Source organism: Dromiciops gliroides, chromosome 1, assembly GCF_019393635.1.
Source record: "Dromiciops gliroides isolate mDroGli1 chromosome 1, mDroGli1.pri, whole genome shotgun sequence".
In the NCBI taxonomy this organism is placed as follows: domain Eukaryota; kingdom Metazoa; phylum Chordata; class Mammalia; order Microbiotheria; family Microbiotheriidae; genus Dromiciops; species Dromiciops gliroides.
Genome location: NC_057861.1, coordinates 571853628 through 571866439, shown reverse-complemented (window position 1 = coordinate 571866439; position 12812 = coordinate 571853628).

Genomic DNA, 12812 nt, shown 5'->3' with positions numbered 1-12812 from the left:
GAATGTATATCTCCCTGTTTTATGCCTCATTTCATAATAACATTCATAGTGTTAGTTCACAAAGTCATCTCTATGGTTGTTGAATCTATAAAGGCATTTTGTATTTTTCTCTTTTTTGCAGGGCAATGGGGGTTAAGTGACTTGCCCAGGGTCACACAGCTAGTAAGTGTCAAGTGTCTGAGGCCATATTTGAATCCAGGGCCGGTGCTTTATCCTGTGTGCCACCTAGCCGCCCCTTGTATTATTTTAAAAAAGTTATTGTACACTTTTTTTTACATCAACTATATTTTCCCCTGTAGGAGAAAAAAATCAGAAAAGTTGATTAATACATTGAAAAAAACCATTACATTATAAGAAATGCTCCCCACACAGGGACACCCCACTTCAAGAAAGGAATGAAAAGAGTTGTCATATAAAGCTTGTATGATTTTTAATATATGCATTCATTGTTTTAAAAGGATAGAATCACTTAAGCCTACAGATCCTACCAATTCAAATGAATTTTTATAATCAGTTAATAATAATAATTGCATTTTCTATACCTCTCATTTGTGTAACTTTGAAGAAATAGTGTGCTATAGAGAATCATCTGAAAAAATGCTGCCTGTTCCATTTTCTTACTTTCATCATGCATAACTTGAATACTGTGTATATACAACACATCAGTCTCATAAAGACTTTATGGAGATGAGAAAGTAGACAGCTACTTGTAGAGTGATCCAGTAAAAAAATTTTAAATGACTTCCAAAAGATTATTAATTACCTATTATTAGAAGGAAAATTGAATAAAACTTTGATAATAAAAAGATAGCATTCATCCAGATAATGTCAAATAGTACAAAAACGTCAAAATAACATATGTTCACTCCTTTTCATACTATGATATTTTAGTTAAATGGAATTCTATAGATAAAATAATATTCAGAAAGTTAGATACATCAACCCCAGCTTCTTCTCACTACTATATAATTTATAGAAATACCCAATTATCTAAAAATAAATTAAAAAGGAAAAACGAAATAAATCTTCATAAGAAGCCTTAATAGAAAAAATAGCAGAGAAATTATGGTAATGAGTAAGCAAAGGAAAAAATTAATTCAGTGAGAAAACTAGCATGTATAAAACTCCAGAAGATGAGAATAACATTGCTGTAGCTAAGACTAGTATCCTATATAAAAAGAATAGAATGGCCAGAGAACCATTAGTTGAAGGTCAAATAAAAATTCAACATATGAAATGATGGCTTGTAATGAAAAATTTGAAAAGCATATAGATAGCTTAGAAAAGAAGCTGGAAAACCTTAGCAAGACAAACATTCTCTTTTTAAAAAAAGAAATGGAACTCAAATTCAATGCAATGACAAGAAATTTTGGAGAAATGTCAAATGTCATCAGAATTAGAACAATATATGAGCTGTCTATTATCAGAAACAATTAACATAGGAAGCAGGATTTGGAGAGAGAATCTAAGAATTCTGAGCCTGAATAGTACATTCCAGGAAATAATAAATGAAAATTTCCCACAAGTGTTGAAATCAAAGTGCAGATGAGTAAAATTCCTAGTATAGCCAAGGGGACAAATCCCAAGTTTAACTCTTCCAGAAATTTTGTTGTCAAGTATGGGAACTTTCAGGTCAAATTGAAAATATTGCAAGTGACCAGGAAAAAATATATCACATACCAAGGAACTCCAATCAGAATCATGCTGGTCTATATACATATCAATATTGAGAAAGGAGAGGAAGAATTGGGATATAATATACTTAAATTGAGGGCAAATGGCTTGCAACCAAGAATAGCCTAGTGAAAAGTTGAGCCTGATCTTCTGGGTACAGGGAGAGAGAGTAGACTTTTAATAAAATTTAATAAAATAAAAGTTTTCCTTTTAAGAACCTTAGAGTTAGAAAAATCTTTGAAATACATAAGATAAAAGGAAGATAAGAATGGTAAATAACTCTGAATAACTCAAAAGCCATAGATGATGATCTTAAGCTTAGATTTTGAAAGGAGGATAAAAGATCTTTGTTCCCTTAGAGTTCTATATGCCTGAGTCACTGAGAAAACAGAGATCTGCTTTGTGCTTACTTGGATGGTTAAAAAAATAGAAGAGAGGGGAGGGAAGAACTAGTATTTCTTATAACTGCAGTGTTACAGGTCAAGCTCATTCAAAAAGTGTGGGGTGACCAGGAAAAGGGCATTATATGAACCTCAACCTTATCTGGGCTCAGCAAAGAAGAGGTGTGTGCGTGTGTGTGTGTGTGTGTGTGTACGTGTACAAGGTACATGTATATATGTACTTTGTCACATATATGTATATGTATATGTATACACATGTAAATTTATGAAACATTGATATATATGTATATACATAAGATCTATAAATCCTTATAGATATCTATGAGTATAAATATAATAAAGTAAGCACTAGAACTTTGGTGGGAATTTTAAGGAGTTTCCCTACTTTAAAAATATAGCATGTGCTAGGACATAAAAAAACTTATGCACTCACAAGTGTGAGTGAGATTTTCCCCAGCCCTTAGAGATAAGTGATTTAACTATGGTAATAATCAGTATATAGTCTACAAATTGTTATTTAAACTGTTTAGATAATCTTTAATAGTTTAAGCAAATGATAATAGAGTAAGTAAGATTGATATTAGTGGGACTTATGGTACATGCTATATTGTAGAATGATTCTGAAACCAATCTAATTGAAACCATCAGCTAAATCTACTGTGGTTAGGTATCCACCAATTAGCTTAAAGGACAAATACTAAAAATAATGACTCCTGAGCTAGAAAGGACCAATCAGCTCTTAAGGAAAGCTACCTATGGAAGTTGATGAATTTCACCATCCAATTCTTTCCTCTTTGGTTTCCAGCACTCTATGTAAAGTCCAGTATGGTAGATCCACTAGTTGGATTACATAATTTTGCATAAGACTGAGGTTTCCATCATTCTATGTGGACTTGTTGTACATGCACCACTTGAATTGTGTAGTGTAAATGGTGTTTGTGGGAGGAGTCTGTCTAAAAATAGTATATACAAATACTTTTGAGCCCTGATTTAAGTATAAATACGTGCCTAGCCCTAGGTTAATGGTCTTTGGGTCCTAGACCTGAGACCGGCTTTATTGTGAGACATGTACCCTCTCTCAATAAACCTATTTCCCTATGGCTTGGAGACTTCGATCTTTCTTTTTCTTTATCAGACTTAGAAATTTTTGCCACACAAGGCAATACGATCATAATAAATAATGGAAATATGAACAAAAGTCTAAACCTAAAGGTACAATAACAAGTGTTATCTAAATAATGAATGGATCAAAGAACAACTTATAGAAACAATAAACACTTTTATTAGAGATAATTTTTATGAAGAAAAAACATGCCAAAATCTGTGAAATGCAGCTACATTAGTCTTCACAGGGTAATTTGTGTCTGAACACTAATAAAAGACAGAAAAAGAAGATATGCTACTAAAAATGTTGAAAATCAACAAAATAAAAACCTCCAAACAAGTGCAAAATTGGGAATACTTAAAGTCAAAGTGCTCAGGTTGACTGTAACTTTAAGGAGAGTGAGAACAGAGCACTGCCATTTGTGCCAGAGCCACTGCCATAAACACAGTTGCATAAAATAAGCATTGACCACAATACAGAGTGAATCTTCTCTCTTCCCTCTTTTCCTGTTCTCTGTTCTTCTGAGGAGAGGAGTACTTTATTCACTGAGTCTCTTTCATTTTTTGTATTGTCATATCTTCTAAAGAAACCAGTATGTAAAAACTGATGTTTGCTTTTTTATTGCCAGCTTGTGTGTTTATGTGCTGTCTTGGGTTAAATGCACCTGAAAGGGAGACAGTTGTGTGGTAAGCTGTTTAGAAGGAGAGATTGATAGAACAGATTTAAAGTGAAGAGGTGTTCCCTAGAAAAAGATAGGGCTTCTTAACTAGACTGAAAAGAGATATTACTGATTCATATAACTTCCAACGGCAGTGAGAAAGACCCTGAGAATCTAGACAAAAGCTTGCCATGGGATCAGCCAGAACTAGCACATGTAGGAAAGAGGGCTGGAATTATTTTCTCTCACACCACATCCTCACCTGAAGCTTCAGATTCCTTTAAATTTTTTTCCAAAGGGTGGAGGACATAAAGAGAGAGTAACTGTTGTTTGGCTCACCAAACTGTATCTTTTACCATACACAAGTGCTAGATTTGAAAAAGCCCAATTCCACCAAAAAAGAAAAAAAAAGGCAATTCAGTAGTTGTTAAGATGAAGCATCAGAATAAGACTAGGTCGGGGGCACTGGGACTTTGCTCCAGAAGCTGACATGGTGGGGAAAAGACCTACTTTTTCATTAGCTTTGCTCCCACAGGGTTTAGTGGGCCTCAGGAGAGGCTGTGGAGTTATATGTTAACACAGGATTCAAGGGGTAGAGAAAGCATGGTACAACTACTTCTGAGAGATAAATAGCAGATGAATGGGGCTACTGCATCCTGGAGAACAACCCTCCTCTGTTTCCAGACAATGAAGTGCCTTATTTTAGGAGTTTGGGGGTTTGGATGGTGGATAAGTGTCTTGGGTCTTGGAGTCAAGAGAAATGACTTCCCCTCCTTAGAGAAGTCCATATTTATATCAGTGCTAAACTCCTTTGTTTGGTGTTTATATCCTTTCACTATCTGATTCTAATCTATCTTTCCAGGATTATTAATTATTTTTGCTTTCATACATAATTCATAACATCATCAATGTAGAGTTGAAGGGGAACTCAGAGGTCACCTAGTCCAAACTCCTTGTTTTATAGATGAAGAAACCTCTAGAGAGGTTGATAACTCATAGGTAGTAAGGATCGGAAATGGGATTTGAACCCAGCTGTTCTCCTTCTGTGATTATTTCCAATTTTTCCTGTATGAATTTGTTTGTACATATCTCTTTGCAGGTATTCTCTACATTAGACTGTGTGTGCCCAGCACACTAGCCCCCTCCTACCCTTTCAGTCTTCTTACACCTTACTCTGTATCACATATTATTCCTTGATCCAAGGACACTACTCTCAAGGCTGTTCCACACTCCATCACTTTAACTCTGGGCATTTTCTCCTGCTGTCCCCTATGCCTAAAATCAAACTCTGATCATCTGTTTCTACTGGCTTCCTTGTCTTCCTTTAAGTATCAATTAAAACTTCATCTTTTATAGGAAGCCTTTTTCACCCTCTCTTAATTTAAGTGCCTTCCCTCTCTTAATAAATTCCTATTTATCCTGCATGTAGCTTTCTTTGAATATATTTGTTTGTCTGTTGTCTCCCCTGTTACATTATAAGCTTCTTGAGGACAGGGATGACATTTTGCCTTTTTTTGCCTCTTCTTGTATCCTTAGTGCTAAACACAGTACATGGCACTTAGTAGGTGCTCAATAAATGTTTATGTACTGATTGATTAATAAATGCTTGTTAACTTGATTTGACTTGTCCTAAACTTGTTGTTTCTAATGTAGACATTGTTCCTTCTTCCTGGAATGCATTTCATCTTCTTCACCTCATTGAATCCCTAGTTTTCTTCAAATATCAACTCAAAATCTACCTCTTAGGTGAGGCCTTTCCTGATTCTTTAGCTGCTATTATTTCTTGCCCCCTCAACTCACTCTCTCTAATATCTTTTATTTATTTTGTGTATACTTTGTACAAGTAATACTGCGCAATAGTTGATAGAAAGATGGCCTCTGAGTTAGGAATCAGTTTCAAGATCAACTTGTGCCAATTATTAGATGTATGGTCCTGGTCAAGTCAATTAACCTCTCAGTAACTCAGGCAACTTTCCAAGTCTCTAAGTTGTAGAGAAGGTGATGATCTGCTTTAATAAAGAATATTATTCAATGAGAGATGCCTACAGTGATAAAATCAAAGATCTGGTCCAAAAAATTATTATTTTGCATATACTTTTATGTGTACATGTTTTCCCCCCCAACAAAAAGGACTGTATCATTTTTGTCTTTTTATTCCTAGCATCTGACACAGTGCCTGGGATAAGGAGGTCTTTAATAAATGCTTTTTGGTTAATTAATTAACTGATCTGTGGGAATGATAAAAAAACAAAACCTTGGGGAATTCCATGAAGCTAGTGTAAAGAATTCAAATAAATTATGTTTCCTCATTTCAGTGAACTATGATTCCATTAATTTGGGTAGCTGGTCTGCTGATGCAAATTACAACCCCTTCCACACCTTAGTGGACAATCTTATTGAACTGTAGGGTGGAAAAATTCATCAATTGGTAATACATGTTCTGGTAGTGACCCTCTCTGCTTAGGAGACAGACAGCATTAGTTCCAACCTTGAAGGTTTCCTTAGCACCTACCAGAGTTTGTTCTCTTCTTTTTTTCTTAATATTTTATTTTTTATCCCAGTTACATGTAAAGATAGTTTTCAATAATCATTTTTGTAAGATTTTGAGTTCCAAATTTTTCTCTCTCCCTCCCTTCCCTCTCCCCTCCCCAAGACAGCAAGCAATCTGATAAAGGTTATAACATGCCCAATCATGTTAAATATATTGTACATGTATGTACAATCATTTTAAACATATTTAGAACAGAAAGGAAAAACCATGAGAAAGAAAAAACAACAAAAAAGGGGTTTGCCTCAATCTAGTATGCCTCAATCTTCATTCAGACTCCAAAGTTCTTTCTCTGGATATGGATAGCATTTTCTATCATGAGTCTTTTGGTATTGCCTTGGATTATTGTATTGATGAGAAGAGCTAAGCCTTTCACAGTTGATCAGCACACAATGCAGCTGTTAATGTATATAATGTTCTCCTGGTTCTGCTCACTTCACTCAGCATCAATTCATTTAAGTCTTTCCGGGTTTTTCTGCAATCTGCCTGCTCATCATTTCTTATATCACAATAGTATTCCTTTACATTAATGTGCCACAAATTGTTCAGCCACTCCCCAATTGATGAGCATCCCCTCAATTTCCAATTCTTTGCCACTACAAAAAGAGCAGCTATTAACATTTTTGTATATGTGAGTCCTTTTCCCTTTTTTATGATCTCTTTGGGATATAGACCTGGTAAGTGGTATTGCTGGGTCAAAAGGTATGCATAATTTTATAGCTCTTTGGGTATAGTTCCAAATTGCTCTCCAGAATGGTTGGATCAGTTCCCAAATGTACCATCAATGCATTACTGTTTCAATTTTCCCACATCTTCAGTGTTTATCATTTTCCTTTTTTGTCATATTAGCCAATATGATAGTTGTGAGGTGGTATGTCAGAGTTGTTTTAAGTTGCATTTCTCTAATGAATAGTGATTTAGAACATTTTTTCCTATGACTATAGATGGCTTTAATTTCTTTATCTGAAAACTGCCTTTTCATGTCTTTTGACCATTTCTCAATTGGGGAATGACTTGCATTCTTATAAACTTGATTCTGTTCTCTATATATTTGAGAAATAAGGCCTTTATCAGAAACATTAGTTGTAAAAATTGTTTCCCAACTTTCTGCTTTCCTTCTAATTTTGGTTGCATTGATTTTATTTGTGCAAAATCTTTTAAATTAATTTAATCAAAATTATCCATTTTGCATTACATAATATTCTCTATCTCCTGTTTGGTCATAAATTCTCCCCCTCTCCATAGATCTGACAGGTAAACTATTCCTCCATCTCCTAAATCGCCTGTGGTATTGCCCTTTATGTCTAAATTATATACCTATTTTGACCTTATTTTGGTATATAGTGTGAATGTTGGTCTATGCCTAGTTTCTGCCATACTACTTTCCAGTTTTCCCAGCAGTTTTTGTCAAATAGTGAGTTCTTATCCCAGAAGCCGGAGTTTTGGGGTTTATCAAATGGTAGATTGCTATAGTTTTTACTACTGTCTTATGTGCCTAATCAATTCCACTGACCCACCACTCTGTTTCTTAGCTAGTAGCAAATAGTTTTGATGATTGTTACTTTATAATATAGTTTTAGATCTGGTATGGCTGGATCACCTTCCTTTGTATTTTTTTTTCATTAATTCCCTTGATATTCTTGATCTTTTGTTTTGTGAATACACTGTGTATTTCCCTTCATCTTATTTTTCCCCTTGTTTATACTTTTAGCTCTCCTTTTACCCTGTCCCTCATCACCAGAGTTTTGCTTCTGACCACAGCCTCCCTCAACCTGCTCTCCATTCTGTCAACCACCCTTCCCTTTTCTTTCCTTTTTCCCTTCCAAATTCTGCCCTCCTTCCTGTCAGGTCACCCCTCCTGAGGGGCCTCAGATGCTGATCTGTGCTGTGACTGAGCTCCCTGCTGGCTTGCCCAGATACCCTCTGTGCTCCCCTTTTACCCAAGTGAGACAGACCTTTCCTGAAGTCTTTCTAATTTATCTTAAGCTGGAACATTGTTTCATTCCATCTTTTTTTTTTCTGTAGCTCCAGAATCCATTTAGATTTAATGTTTGTTTCTGAGAGAAACTAGGGAGAGCTCAGGCAACTTCCTGGCTTCTTTCCACCATCTTGGCTCCACCTATCTCAATTTGTTCTCTTCTGACAGAGCCTTTAAAGACCCACTGTCCCCCTATACCTTAATGAAGTATGAGAGTAGATGGAGACATACTTAATTTATATTAATATTCATGTTGCTTTGAATGGGAATAATTTTCTGAGTCTTCACAACAGTTGATTTCTTGAGCTTGATGTAATAACTTTGCATTTAAAGCCATCTTGCTTTTAAAGCCTTCAACAATCTGGATCTTGTGATTTTACTTGTGGACATTACTTCCTATTTATATACCTATGTCCCAGAAAAATTGGTTTATCAGCTGTTTTCTATACTGGGCATTTAATCTCCCAGTTCTCTGGCTTTGTACTCCTGTACCATGCTTGGGACACACTTTGTCTTTGAGACTTTCCTAGTTCCCATCCCAATCACCACCACCACCAATTTTCAATGCTCTTTTCCTCCTCAAATTACTTTGTATTTATGTAACATGTATTTGTTATTCATGTCACCATGGAGCTTATAGTCTTCAGCAGACTCCAATGTGAGATTCAATAGCTAGTGGTATTTTGAAAATTGGATTTCATGAATGTTCACTTGGCTCTAAGATGGAGAACAAAATGAACTCTCAGTCTTTTAAAAAATAGTATTTTTTCCAATTACATGTAAAGATAGTTTTCAACATTCATTTTTGAAAGATTTTTGAGTTCCAAATTTTTCTCCTACCCTCCTCTCCCTGCTCCTGAAGCCAGTAAGCAGTCTGATATAGGTTATACATTACATTCATGTTAAACATATTTCCACATTGGTCATGTTGTGAGAGAAGAGTCAGAACAAAAGGGAAGAAACAAAAGAAAGAAGAAACAAACAACAACAACAAAGTGGAACTAATATGCTTCTATCTTCATTCAGACTCTACCATTCTTTTTCTGGATGTGGAGAACATTTTCCATCATGAGTCTTTTGGTATTGTCTTAGATCATTGTTTTGCTGAGAAAAGCTAAGTCTACCATAGTTGATCATTCTACAATGTTGCTGTTATTGTGTATAACATTCTCCTGGTTCTGCTCACTTCACTCATCATCAGTTTATGTAAGTCTTTCCAGGTTTTTCTGAAATCTGCCTGCTCATCATTTCATACAGCACAATAGTACTCCATTACATTCATATATCACAACTTGTTCAGCCATTCCTCAATATTATCCAATTCTTTGCCACCATAAAAAGCAGCTATAAACATTTTTGTACCGTAGGTCCTTTCCCCTTTTTTATGATCTCTTTGGGATATAGACCTGGTAGTGGTATTGCCGGGTCAAAGGGTATGCACAGTTTGATAGCCTTTGGGGCATATGAACTCTTACTCTTGAGTCATCTTTATTCCTTCCAATATCTTTTCCCCTGAAATCTTCAGAAAAGCAGTCCTAGAAATCCCAGTTCCAACAATTCACTCATTGCTTAATGCTGAGGATAGTGCATTGTACATAGTAGGGACTTAATGTTTGTTGAATTGAACTCAATTGCATGTGGATCCCCCAACTCTGCTAGTACTAATATTTACTATGTTTCTTATAAATTAGGTTACCAATATTATTATTAAATTGTTTTTATTTTTTATTATGTAATGGAATACTGGCTGCCTTTTACCTTAAACTGTGATGAAGCCTGGAGCACATGGCAGGTGTAATGAGGAACTGACCTATAAGCCCAGTCCTATGAATACATGCAGAGTGCTTGGCTACTGTAGTTCTTAAATGGGCTTTGGACCATGCATAGACATCCTTGAATTTTTTCTGGTGTGCCAACTATATGCTAAATAGGAGCTTCTTTATGTGACTACAGTTACATAGTTAGAATTGGGAGGTGCATTTAAATGACACTAATCAACCTTGTTCCTTCTCTTGATTTGACTTCTGTGTTGGGAATGCTTGTGAGAGAAGAGCTACATCTGTAATGGGAGAGGCCTTGGACTTTGATTCATTGTCTCTGCATTTGTTCTTTCATTTTAAGTAAAAGAAATCAGAGGTTCTGATCTCATGAGTTTTCAAAGATCAGGAGAGAGAGTCACTGGAGGTCTAGTCTAGGAGTTGACCCCAGGCCAGGTTTTGCAACCAGGTCAGCATTGATGTGTCAAGGATCAGGGAGCCCAGTAGTAACTCAGCCTAATAGTTGCTGAGGTAAAGACAAATAAGGAAATTGAGACCTAGAGAGATGAAGTGACTTTCACAAATGGAGAATGATTTGTCTTGACAAGTGAAACTTTACTCTCACAACCATTCATTCTAAGGGGGCTACCTGTTTTCCTGTTGGAAGATGTCCCAAAATTTGAGGTCAGACAGATGGATAATATCAGGTGTGGACTTTGTTTAGAAATCATATTTTTAAACATCTTATGGGGCATAGATTTAGAACTGGAAGAGATGTTGGAAAGTCTCTAGTCTAGGGGTTCTTAACCTGTGGTCCATGAACTTTAAAAACATATTTTGATAACTGCATTTCATTATAATTGGTTTCCTTTGCAAGCCTATATATTTTATCCATATAAAGACATTATTCTGAGAAGTCAGTATACTTCACCATACCGCCAAAGGAGTCCTTGGTGCATAAAAAGGGTTAAGAACCCCATATCTAGTACAATCCCTTTATTTTGCAGGTGTGAAAATGGAGGCTCAGAGAAATTAAAAGACTTTCACATGGGAATTATACTTTAAAAGATATTTGTGAGGATAAAATGAGTTTGTTTTTTATCACAACCACATTTTTAGGTAAAAACAGTCTTGGGTACTTTTCAGTAGAAATAAACATGGATCAATGAAGGGGAAAAAAGCACATAAGGAAGTATAAGAGCAAGAAAGGGTGGGGGAGAAAAGGAAATAGGGGAGATAATTGAGTTATTGATATTTGTATTTATATTGCTCTTCAGTGGTGGGACAGGCTAGAGGACTGAAATGTGTTACTTATCTTTCACCCCATCAAAAACTATCCTTTTCCATTATACCTATATTCTAAATCTAGTTTGGTCACTGGATAATCTCAAAGAACTGCAGTAGAGACTTTTGAAATAAACTTCAGTCTACATTTTTCCTAGAAATAGGCTTATATCCCACTGTCCTTGTGGTGAGTCTATCCCTATTTTTTGTTGATTTCTTGACAACATAATAAACTCTACCAGTACTTTATCAATTTCCATTATCCCTGTGAACGAAATCATGTAGACCCTTAGAGAATTGTAGATTTAATATTAATTAGTTATGCCATTCATTTTAGTGGGTAGATGGCACAGACTTTGCTCCAGAGCTCTGACATTTGGGAGGCCTAATCTCTTTTCAGGGGGATTTGATTTCTTTCCAGAAGGGCCCATTACCCTCTTCTAGTTCTCCCCACAGTCCTCCACCAGCTCATTTTTCACTAGGATTGCATTGCATGATAACCCTTTCTGGGGTTGCTTTCCCCCACCCAGTTCCTTGGGGATGCGCCCGCTTACCACTGAGCATTCATCCATGGTTGGACTATGCACTGGGTCATTTAGAGATTCCTTTCCCCAAGGCTAAAAAAATCTTTTGCTCACAGCTTTAATGTAAGAAGGGGAGTCTAAAAAATTGACACATAATTGGAAGGTAGTAGAAAGTGCCTTAGAAATTTGATCCCTTTATCTCGCTTCTCCCGCCCCCCCCCCACCCCATACTGTGGTTAGAAAAATACCTGTTGTATTGATTGGGCTGGTTTTCTTTTTAGAGAAGAGGAAAACCCATTTTGGGGATTTGATTGGCCCAAGAGACTAGGGCTTGAATTTTTGGTTTGGCTTCCTTGCTTTATGAGGGGGGAAAAGGCCTAGCCAATAGGGAATTGGTACTCCAGAGGTTTAGTAGAATTCCTATTGCCCTGAGGATATGACTTCCTGTTGTGGATTGTTGTGGTGAATGTGGAAGTGGAGGGAAATCATGTTTATTTGAATATATCTAGGAATTATATCCTTTAAAATTTTATTATAATGATGATTTTATTATATTTTATGGTCCATGAGCACCTCAGTACATTCTAAGTCAAAACATGAATCAATAGACTAGCTGAAACTAGGCCTGGTACAGACTATGTAAACATTTTCAAACAATTTTAGGGAGCACAAACATTTTCGTCATTCCTTACTTCTCACCCTCAAATATTCTGGGTTTCTTCACATCAGGGGTAGAGTGAAGCTAGAAAGAGAACTGGCTTGGGTAGCTAAGCATCTGAGTTCTGATCCTAGTTTGGCTATTTGCTATCTATATGACCTTAGGTAAATGAGTTTACCTCTTTGGCCTCAGATTTGTCATCCGTAAAATTTGTGAGTTGAACTA